The following is a 12,123-nucleotide window of genomic DNA, read 5'->3' on the forward strand; positions in this document are numbered from 1 at the left end:
TCTCCCCAACTGGAAACTGGACATTAGCCAAACAAATCAGCATTACGGGAGCTGACTCTCTCGCTACTTCTCTCTTCTGAGATTTTTGTTCAGAGTATTGTTTCTTGCTCTCCCATCTCCTTTTTCTAAACATACTTTTCCTATCATCAAAGATTTTTCATTTGTAGGAGGTTACAAATGAATGTTGGCATGCTACGCATCGTGCTACTCAAAATTCCTAGACGAATCATTGGTCCTAGAGATGCTTTGCTTCTAACTTTGAGGGATTTAGAATTCCCATGCCTATACCCATCAGAGTTATGCATCAAGATTCTCTAGCTCTTCCTCCAGGCTATCAATCATTTGCATCATTTCAGCTAATTAACAGACCTATTCCTCCCCTATTGTTTTACTAGCAAATGCATCTTTCCAAAGACAACAATTTGATTTGATTGCAGGGCAAAAAGGAATATTTTTTTTATTGCTATTTCTTGCTATTTCAACATGTTCCTCATGTTCCAAAAGGGTCAAAGAGATACTACTACATGCAAGTCTGAAGAAATACTTTTGTCTTCTCATTTTATTACCTTCTTCTTCCTTGTTTTTCCCCCAGTTAGACACTCAAACTAGAAAACACCCAAAATATAGGTGTACTGATTTTACATCTCTTAAAAAAGAAAAGCTTTGAAAGAGACTTTAAGTATCTAAAATTAATTCGCTTAAACAATAGAAGATGTAGTGGTAAGGTCCCCTTCTAATTACAGATTAGTTGGTTATGCATGGCACACACTTCCACTAAAATTACAGAAACACGACTCATGTAGTGAGCAAACGCCATCATCTTGAATGAACTACGTTTATTTTTCTTTGTAATTTTCAAATACCAATAACCTCATGGGTTTTGAATTTTACTTGCAAATGTAAGACGTCTTCATCCTAATGAAAAACAACATTCTGATAAATACATTTAGTGAAATCCTACAGTAGGCAAAGTGCTGTTCAAAGTACTGAGAAGCAGTGTTTTAAAAACAGTTTCAGAGGGCGGATGTCATTGTCAGTCCAGAGTTGAGAAATCCACTCACAGCAGCTGGACCTTCTCATCCCTGGGCGTCAGTAAAATCCGTTATGCACCCCGCCCCACTGTTTTTACAGCCCAGACGCAAACACTGGAACAGGCGGATGTTGAAATAATCTTGCACTTAAACAGTGCCCATAGTTTAAAACACATCAGCAGTAGCCCCTCGATATTTTGCCACAATGAATCACTTGATTTCAAACGGTTAGGAAGAAACATACCTTTTAGCTCTGGGGAGAAATCCTATGGATGTTCCACCATTTGGTCAATCTAGCAATGGAAGGATAGCTAGGTTTTTTTTTTAAAGACAAAAGTCTCAGCTCGGTGAATTTTGCTTCTTTGCAGAAAATGGGAATGCAAAATACATCCAACCATGCAAGAGAGCAGTACTGGCAAATCCCTTTTAAACCTTCACTCCTTTCACAAATCAAGAAGCCGCTCAGGTCAGTGTCACAGCAGCAGCTGAGACTCCTGTGACGTCAGATACTTGGAGGCGGCCTTCAAGCCACTCTTCCAACCAGAGCTCTGTAACTTTAGAGCAGCTCATACTCTGGGTAAACAACTCCAGGTCCAGGACATTTTTAGCTTTTATAATGGAGCCCACTATTTTCAAACTTGCCAAAAGGGCTGGTGTTAATATCACACAATGACAATGGCCAATTTTAGAGGTTATTTGAAAAAGTCACCTCCTTTTTTATAGTCAAGAATTATTTCCTTGCATACTTCTCTCTTTCCCTCTTTCAGTGAGAATCAGAATGCACTCTTCAGTGCCTTGAGAAGTTGGTGTCTGGATGTGGCATAACAACATGTGCAACAATTATATATATATATATATATATATATATATATATACACACACACACACACACACATATATATAATGTAATATAATGTAATATATTTAATATATATATACATATATGTATATGTATGTAATATGTTTAATCTCCAAAGATTTGTGAAAACGTATCAAACTTCTGTCTTTAAATAAAGTAGGAGTGGGACATATATAAAGACCAGCCTCATACTCTTTGTGTTTCTATGACAGCTTGCTGTCTGTATGTCTGTATCTACAATAGTGATGTCTTTCTGCCAGAGGAAACCAGAGACCATAGAAAAGAATAACACTTATTATGGGAGGGAAAAAAACCAATGAGATGCCCATGTGTTTGTTTTCAATTGAGGTGTACCACAGCCCAAGTATATGGAGAGGCTCCCTAAACCATGACCAAATTGATCTCTCCTGGAAATGCCAGGGAAGATGCCTCTCTCCAGCATCATTTGCAGGTTGCATGTGAACTTGTACATGCATCCATCTGCTCATGTTTGGTTTAACTGAGTTAAAGAATTCTGTGTCTATTTTAGCAAATAAGCCATTTAAGGGTTTAAATACTAAGATCTTATCCTCAAGTCTGAAGAATTTCCTCTGTGTGGTCATTAAAATGTTACATATTCACTTTCACATTATTTTTGCCTGCTTCCATATGAATATTTCATGGGGACCTCAAAAGTTTAATTATAGTAACCTGCCCATGGTAACACTTTAGTACATATAGTACAATTAAAGGAAATCATGCTCTGTGTTTTGAAAGCCTGGCATCATAATTTCAAAAGCAATAACAGTAATAATAGTTATAGCAATAATAGTGATTACTCATAGAGAGACAGCTCTCTGCAAAACTCTGGGCTAAGTACTTAGAATATATCTTTATCCTAGTTCACCCTCATAGCAAATATATCTGTAGATATTATTACCCTGATCTTACTGATAAAACCATGGCTGAGAGATGTCAAGTATCTTGCTGAAGTTTGTAGAAAAACATCATGTGGAGGAATAGAGCTTCGAACTGGTTTTTCTTTTCTTTTTAAATTTTTTAAAATTTATTTATTTATTTTGAGAGAGAGAGCAAGCACAAGCAGCAGAAAGGCAGAGAGAAGGAGAGACAGAATTCCAAGCATGCTCTGCACGATCAACACAGAGCCCAATGCAGGGCTTGAACTCATGAACTGTGAGATCATGACCCGAGCTGAGATCAAGAGTGAGATGCCTACAGACTGAGCCACCCAGGCTCCCCAGAACTGGTTTTTCTAACTGGAGATGCGAGAATTTTGCCACAGAGGTCTTGGTTTCGATTCTATTGCCACCACTTATCTGTGTGAATTTTCAAGTGTGTTTCGTCTGTAAAGGGATAATTATATTTACTTCATGTGGTTGTTGTAAGAGTATGAGGGGACACTTTTAGTGCCAAGCACACAAAAAAAGTTGGTTTATTTCTGCCTCTAACCTTACCAGGACAGGAGGATAATCCTGGGGTGGGGCAAGGGATTGCCCCAAAGGACCTCTACAGAATTATCTAATAACATCGTTCCCCCTACACTCTCTTCCATTCCAAACCTCTTAATTTCCATGAGTCCTTTGTGAATTGAATCAAGACTTTTCTAAATCCTATCAGAACTTCAGATAATATGCAGCTAAGTATGGGAGAAATGATGTTGGGCTATACTCTATAGTATCACTCAATAGTACCTATTCGAATGCCCCCCTTCCATGGAAGCCCCAATAATTATTTATTGCAGGTGCTTCTATCTGCTTCTTTTCATGGTAAAACCGACCTTAAATTATACAGAATCAAAAACTAGGGAGAGACACTGACAAGAATTTCACTCCAGGTATATCACTTATTCTAGTATTTACCAACCCTTTTGTTGAATAATTTTTTTGTATGTAGTAGCTTCAATTTCCATGCTGTATTATATACCCAGAAGATGAAAGCATACAAAGGCAATGAATATTCAGTGCAGGTGCTTTTGAATCTTTCCACTAAAAACTTTTAAGAAAACTTTGAGAAACATTCCTACTGGTATGTATGTAAAATGAATGGATTAAAAAGACCGATGCTGGTATATTCAGCCCTTTAATGATATTCAGATATCTTGAAGTGCCTGAAATTTTCAAGCAGCTATCAGAATGGCTGAAAACATTATGGCAAAAATGCAATTTGTTGTATACTCTAGATTACTTTAAACCATTTCAATATTTACACCTTCAAATATGAAATTGGCCCAAATAATTGCTCTGTATATTGAAGAGAATTTGGAAGAATCATGCATATCTGGTGACATACTGATCCTAATTCAAAGTATAGCTAAGGGATAAGGACACGTATAACATAATATTTAATGTAAAGTAAACGCAGCAACATGAGCTGCTTCAAGAAACATAAAAGAGAATCCTCAAAAGGATTTGAAAAGGTCTACATGCATAATGATATTAGGCCACAAACTAAAACATTTTGGAAAGGGTGAAAAAGGAATATTGAGTACATAAATGTTTCTAGTTGAAGGTGTTTCTAGATTTAGAGAATTCTAGAGCCAGAAAGAACCTCTGAAATCATCTAGTCAACCCTCTCATTTTATAGCTGAGGAAAGAGGCCCTGATGTTAGGTCATCTGCTTAAGGTCACAGAGCCACTTACTAGCAAAGCCAGGAATAGAATTCTGGTCTTCTCATTCTTGGTGGAGTGCCTTGAAGTTTAAAATTCCATGGAGTTCAAGGGAAGGGAACAGAACCCAGGGATAGGGGGTTGGGGCATGAGAGGTTGAATTCTGGCCTTGTCAACTTTTAAATGCAGTTTTCTGTTAAGTCCATACGAGGGAGATGACATCCCATCTTCCAAGTACAACACAGGAATCAAATAGCAGAGTATTTACCTTGATGACAGCTTGTCTAAAGAGGCTGTGTCTTGAGATAATATAAATCTTGGGTCAAAATGCAAAGACAAATGGATTTTCATTTAGTGGTTGAAGGAAATCTGGAAATAGAGGCTCCAATTTTGCCTTTAGCAGGCCAGTACACATTTAATTTATAGTTTGCATCTAAGTGATGATTTTGAAGCATCACAAAGTAGTTATTTATTTAGTCTCTTTATGCTGTGACAACTATGGTTGTGTATGAGGCTGGGTGGCTTCTGACTTCTTGCTTGTATAGTTTTTCTGTTCCTTTTCTTTTCTTCTTGAACCATATCTACCAGTTGAAAGGGTACTGTGTTTCTACTTTCTTTGGCAAGGAGATGGAAAAAATTGGTAAAGTGATGACTTTGAAAAACTGAACTCGGGGCGCCTGGGTGGCTCAGTCTGTTGAGCGTCCGACTTTGGCTCAGGTCATGATGTTGCAGTCTGTGAGTTCAAGCCCCACGTTGGGCTTTGTGCTGACAGCTCGGAGCCTGGAGCCTGCCTCGGATTCTGTGTTTCCCTCTCTTTCTGCCACTCCCCCCATATGCTTTGTTTCTCTGTCAAAAATAAACATTAAAAAAAAAAAAAAACTGAACCCATTCTAATGCATATTAAAATTGAGATGCTCTTACAGATGTCATATTTAAAATAATCCTTTCCTTTAGAATAATGCACGTTTTGCAATTTTCATAATACTTTATGATATAGGATCTCAGTTGCTTAGCAGGACTCTCTTGACTCTTAAATTATCTTCCATTTCTAGGGAGAGGTCTTGGGCACTCCAATTAGCATTCCGTGTAACAAATATCTGTGAGCACCAACTCTGTGCCAGGCATACTGTCGGACCCTAAGGCCCAGAAGAAGAATAAGATAAATCCTTGTTTGCAGCAAGCTTGGTCAACTCTGAAGATTCCTGAAATGTAACCTGTGGCATTGACTGTCCACATTCTGAGCAGCCCACGACCTTGAAATAAACTTACAAATGAAAGCAAAGAGCCTTTCCTGGTGGTCCCCATTCCATCAAGGTGACCACAAACTTGTGGCACTCCCAGACTTACTGGACACTGCAATCACTCAGAGAATTATATATAAAAAATATTTATGAAAGCTGGAACTTGCCCTCAGATTTTTGGAATCAGGTCATCCAGTGATGAGGCCAAGGTTTCTTAATTTTTATAAAGTTCCACAGCTAATTCTGTCAAATTTGGTCCTGTGTTATTTTAGTCCTAGAATGACAGAGTTTGGATTTTGTGTTAGTGATAGAAATATAATTTTGATACTTATACAAGAGTCTGTTTTGGTTTATAAAATGATGAGAGTCACACACAGAGTATTTATTACCCATGAAAGTTACATATTTAGATTGTTGTGTTTCAGTGAATGTGCTTATTTCCCCAGTGCTGGATGTCTTCCCTCTGGAATCATGGGATGCTGGCTCTCTCTTCTTTCTGAGGGCTGGTGGCATGTCAACAGAGTTTTTAGCCAAGCAGATCTGTCATGGGGCTTATGTACAGGCATTTCCAGATGACAGAAATATTAAAAAAAAAAAAAAACAGTTTTAAACTATCTGTTCTTTTTAAGTACTGGTCTGTATTCTGAAGAAACAAAACACAAAAACATTTTAGAAGTATGGGCTATTTAAAACTAGAGATAGATCTTGCTTACTGTTCTCAAATTAGTTTTTAGCATCTCATTATATTATTTCCAGATTCTTGAGTTAGGAGATTTTGATAATGATAACAACAAAATCTAAATAATAAAAGGACTACCTCTTATTCTAGGGCTACCTCTTATTCTAGAAAAGAACCTTGGGAACGTCGGTCCACCACAAGAGGGCTGCCCTGAGTCACTTCTCTCTGGAAGGAAGTTCTAGCAATACTGTGGGGCTGAGAGAGGCCATTTAGCCAGTATAATTTGAAGATACAGCAATAAGTCCCCCGCCTTCTCCGAGAGTTGCTAGCCCACATATATCTTCTACCACAAATGTTCAATTTATCATCATTAGGTGGTAGCACTATATTTCCCGTTTGTGACTGTCTAATAAAATTTCATTGACAGAAGAAGCAGTTACATCTTGGCTAGTCACATCTTGGCACATAAAAGAAGAGCGAGAACACAGAAGCGACTGGAAGGAACAAATAAATATAGGTAAGCTTTGACTGCAGCCTGGGAAAAGAATCCGTTTCACAAGACATGGAGTGGGGAGACAGAGGGAAGATCAGAACAGGATGCTGTATGGGTGGGTGCCCAGGTGGAAAGAAATGTGACATCATGGTGTGGGAAGGCTACAGTAAAAAAATCTAAAGATAAGGGTATAGACAGGCCATAAGCCCCAGTTCAGTGCAGCCCTGCCCCTACTCAATCAGAGCACTCTCTGGAGCCCCCAGACCCATGGCCCACACCAAGGCCTCTCAATAAGTCCACATGAGACAAAAACACAGTACCCACAAGGCTGTGCTTGCCCTGACACTATATTCTTTTGTTGATGTTGTTGCCATTGAAATATTTTGCACAGGAAAACTCCCATGACTTCATTCTTATCTATTCTGAGTTTACCCTGCTTGTCTGAATCTATCCACTTTCTACAAATATCAGTACTTCAAACAAATAGCTACTTATGAGCAAATTATATTCCCTCTAAGGTGAGGACATGAGTTTGTTCTCTTGAAAAGCTTTCTCACCTCAAGATTTGTGACAGCCAAGGCTGAGGGATCCTTAATTTCCGTCAATACCTCCTTTGGCTGCTTCACTGTGGCTTTTCTCCCTACATGGACTCTAAGCAGTTAGAGTAATGCTAAGACCCTCCATGCAGTGGCCCTGGTGCCTCAGCAGATATGCAATTCCTTTCAGAAGGTATAGGAGCTCAGATTCCTGGGAGTCACCTAAAATCCAGAGTAAATTAGTTTTGCTGACTTGTTAACTTCTCCCTCTGAAGTTCTAAATGACTGACTGAAGCCGACACCTAAGTTGTTCTATTTAAAAAGTTGAGGTATGTGAGGGCGCCTGGGTGGCTCAGTCAGTTAAGCGCCCGACTTCAGCTCAAGTCATGATCTCACAGTTTGTGAGTTCGAGCCCTGCATCAGGCTCTGTGATGACAGCTCAGAGCCCGGAGCCTGCTTTGGATTCTGTGTCTCCCTCTTTCTCTGTGCTCCCCCGACTCATGCTCTCTCTGTCTCTCTCTCAAAAATAAATAAACATTAACAAAAATTTAAAAAGTTGAGGTCTGTTTTCCCTATCCGGGAGTTAATGATACAGAGGAAATGAGATGGATTGTGCAAAAGTTGCACATGTTCATGAAAAACAAGAAAGGGAATTATAAAGTAGATGCTAAGTGGAGTTTTCTGACTTTAAGAAATAATAGACTCTATCAGGTATATTTCAAAAAACAAGCTCTTAAATTCCCTTTCCTTACGAAATCATTTGAGGCCAGTAGGCAAACTGATATGCTTCTTTCTGCCCCTCACACCCTCTTAATTTTCAACGCATAGGTTAAGGCAGGTACTTTCAACATGAACTTAAAAGAGCTGACTTGTGGACTTTCAAGGTACATTATGTTGGACAACCTCAGAGACAAACACATGCTATTTGCCAGCCTTTGACAATCACTTAATGCGTCTTGTTTGTTAATGTACACATTTAAGCAACTCAACTCAAAGAACTCAGAAGGGACTACAGAAAATAAAGAACACACTTTTTTCAGAATCAATCATTTCCAGAGCTCCATCTCTGGCATATGCAGTATAAAAATTCCTGAAATAGTTGCATCATTTCTTCTCTCTCTCTTTTTTTTTTTTTTTAAGTTTATTTATTTTGGGAGAGAGAGAGCAAGAGCAGGGGAGGAGCAGAGAGAGGGAGGGAGAAAAAATCCCAAGTAAGCTCTGAACATCAGCGCAGAGCCCTACACGGGCCTCAAACTCATGAACCACGAGATTACGACCTGAGCAGAAACCAGGAATGAAACGCTTAATTGGCTGAGCTACCCCAGTACCCTGCTGCACCTTTTCTTAATACTGCCAGGACATTTGCATTTTAGGAAGTGAATTAGGGTTCTAAAGTTTTCTAAAAGGTTCTAATTTTTAAATTTATGCTATCCTCCATATTTAATATTTAATATTTATTTTGGTATAAGATAAAAACTATTTATTTAATATATCTAAGAATATACTAACAACTTAAAAGAAAAATAATCAAAACAAAAGCAAAATATTATGAACTGAGCTTGAATTTTGGCTTAGAACATTCTAAAACACAACATGAATACTTTTTACAAGGCTGAATAACTGCTAAAATTCACAATATATTCTTATATCACAGTAAAGTTTATATTTATAAAATTTTGTGATTTTTATTTTCAGATATTGAGTTTTGATGGTACCCTGTTTTGAAAAATAGCTATAGAAAAACTTATACAACTATGAACTAAAAGCGTTTTGTAATTTTAACAATGAAACTGAATAATCAGGAAATGTCAGCATATTTAAGTTTATTAAATATAAACATCTGAGGTATACAATGAAGCTCTTTAGGACGATATAGCCTGGCTTAACAACGGGCAGTGAAAAGTAGAAATTTATGAAATTTCTCTTCTTTTTTTAAAGAGGTGGATGTCACCCCTACTGCTCCTATTCTCTGATCAAGTGAAGTTATAACAGTACTTGAAAGTTGCTCCTGGAAATGTTTAAAATGTTTAAACATTAACTCACAACTTCACTAGGAAAGCCACAGTTATTTAAAAAAAATTTTTTTTTCAACGTTTATTTATTTTTGGGACAGAGAGAGACAGAGCATGAACGGGGGAGGGGCAGAGAGAGAGGGAGACACAGAATCGGAAACAGGCTCCAGGCTCTGAGCCATCAGCCCAGAGCCTGATGCGGGGCTCGAACTCACGGACCGCGAGATCGTGACCTGGCTGAAGTCGGACGCTTAACTGACTGCGCCACCCAGGCGCCCCTAGCCACAGTTATTTTAAAACTGAGAGTGAGTAGTGTAGAGTGAGTGACTGAGTCTCTAAGCAGAGAAGGCATGGATTGAAATGTATTTATTAGGTTCTATGGAAAGGATCTTAAAAGATTCTATGATTCTGAACAGACTGTCAGAAGGACCAACAGCTACCATCACTTCCCCGTGTCCCAACTGATCACACAAAAGTACTACTGAGAAGCATTTGGTATGTTATCACATTTATTATTGCCTCTATAAAGGATTTCCTGTCATGTCCAGGCCATAAAGCTTTCTTACTCTGTATGAGTTTCCCTTTGGAATCCCACAAGCTATTGAGAATACCAGGACGTACTCAAAGGTTAATCTAATCAAAATACGGATGCAATCACTTCCCCTACCAAAGCTAGTTCAAAACTACAGAGAATCAAAATGATCTCTCATTAGACCTGATTGGTTTATAACTAGAGTTTAAGCAGTAGTGTCTTTGTGAATACTCTTTTTGAGTTGTACCAAATGCCAGCAGTTTAACGAGCAGCCAACTTTTCTCACTTTGTGATATCATCCTCCACTACGTTGTCCTCAATCCTTGCATTCAATGAGTGCATCTGACCTGAAGCATGACTCCGAGATGGAAGCAGGCTGTAGTTCTACTGGAAGACAGCTGCGAATGCTGTACCAATATGGAGTTCAGACTTAGTTACCAAGCTGACATTCCCTGGCAGCCGATTAAATAACCATATCCCACTCTACCACACGAATTGAAGTGAAAGTTGGAGAATGCAGGCCAATACACATTCCAGGCTCAGCACTGAATTTTCCTTTGTTTTATGAGTTTGAGTAGTTCTGCTTAAAAATAGCCAACTAAATTTTTTTCTTAAATCGAGGCCAAATTACCAAAGACACTCCTTCCTACGCCCAAGAATGTTCATGCAAGGGAATTTTCTACAACAAGGTTTACTTGTTTGAATTATCTTCAGATCTAAGGATGAGGCTGGTGTTTTGATCAGCCCAGACCTGTCTTGGTTAGCCTCTCCTTTCTTATTCAGGCCACAAGACATGTTGAGGTATATGTAGCACCCCTGTATTTGTTTATTTACAGTATCATTCCATCCAAGAAAGCCTCAGGATTTTATTGTTTTCTTGGGGAAATCTGACATGCTGTCAAGTGTCCAAAATAAATTGCAACCACGAGCCTTTTTGTTTTTACACTGGTTTTACACTTAAACAATTAGCTGTTTACATATCTGTCCTGGTCAGGCAACCAATAAAAAGTGCTAATAGAGTAAAAACCAAATTTTACTTTGTACCTAACAGCCATCACTTTACAATGTTTGTTAAACAGACAAAGGATCTATGTAATCTGCTGCATTATCACATCTCTTGTGTATGCTTTCTCATCTTGGTTTGGATGGTAGAGTCAGTTGGCACTCATCATTCCCGGAGTGTTTGTAGTGCACCACATGGGAAGCTTTGTGGCAGAGATAACTATAAAAATCCACAAAACGGTAGATTGTCAGGGTGTATGTGTGGGGTCATCTTGAGACTTTAATGGAGCGCATGCATGTGCCTATATCGCCAGGTGTGTGCATGACCCTGCACATACACACTGCCCATGTTCATTTTCCTTTCTGTCATATATTATTCCTATTTGTCTACTCTGATTATGTATGTTGATTTTGAGAACCTGTATTATGAGTTTTCTAACACTGCACCACTGTGGAATTAGAACCACTTTGTCATAGTGGCAAGGGCAAATAATGAAACTTTAAGGTCTACTGAAACCTAGACAACTTTTGATTGTATATAGTGGGTATCACATAGCTTACCCTAGCTTTGGTTTAGGCTGTGTGTACATATTTTAGATAACTCAAACATCTCAAGAAATGATTCTTCAGGGTTTAAGAAAATACAAATACCTGGACTCAAAAATTCAGTTTCAGTTAGTGAGGTAGGGCCTCAATTTTAGAAACATACCAGGAATGCTGATGTGCAGATAGGATTGAAAACCACTGATCTAGATACTTAGTTCTTGATCCTTCTTCTCACGATAAAGAAAGTTAAAATTCTCAAGCCTGTTTCTTAAAGCCACACAGTGTAGTTCATATCCATGATACTTCTGAAGTGAACATGTGCACTGCATATCATGCTTCATCAGAGGGACAATATTAACAATTTGGGTGGGACAATTATTTGAGATTATGACTCGTTTCCTCTTACTGCCAATGGAGCTTCTCCATCATTGTCACAACTTATAACACCTCCATTAACCACCAAATGATCCATAAGTACCTGAGAATCATTGCTTTGGTGGATGTATCTGGCTTCAAAGGCAATAAACATTTCAGATACGTTTCAGCCATTAAATATTTACTTTCAGTTCTGTTGACAAAATGGTCT

Source organism: Leopardus geoffroyi, chromosome B2 (assembly GCF_018350155.1).
Source record: "Leopardus geoffroyi isolate Oge1 chromosome B2, O.geoffroyi_Oge1_pat1.0, whole genome shotgun sequence".
Classification (NCBI taxonomy): Eukaryota; Metazoa; Chordata; class Mammalia; order Carnivora; family Felidae; genus Leopardus; species Leopardus geoffroyi.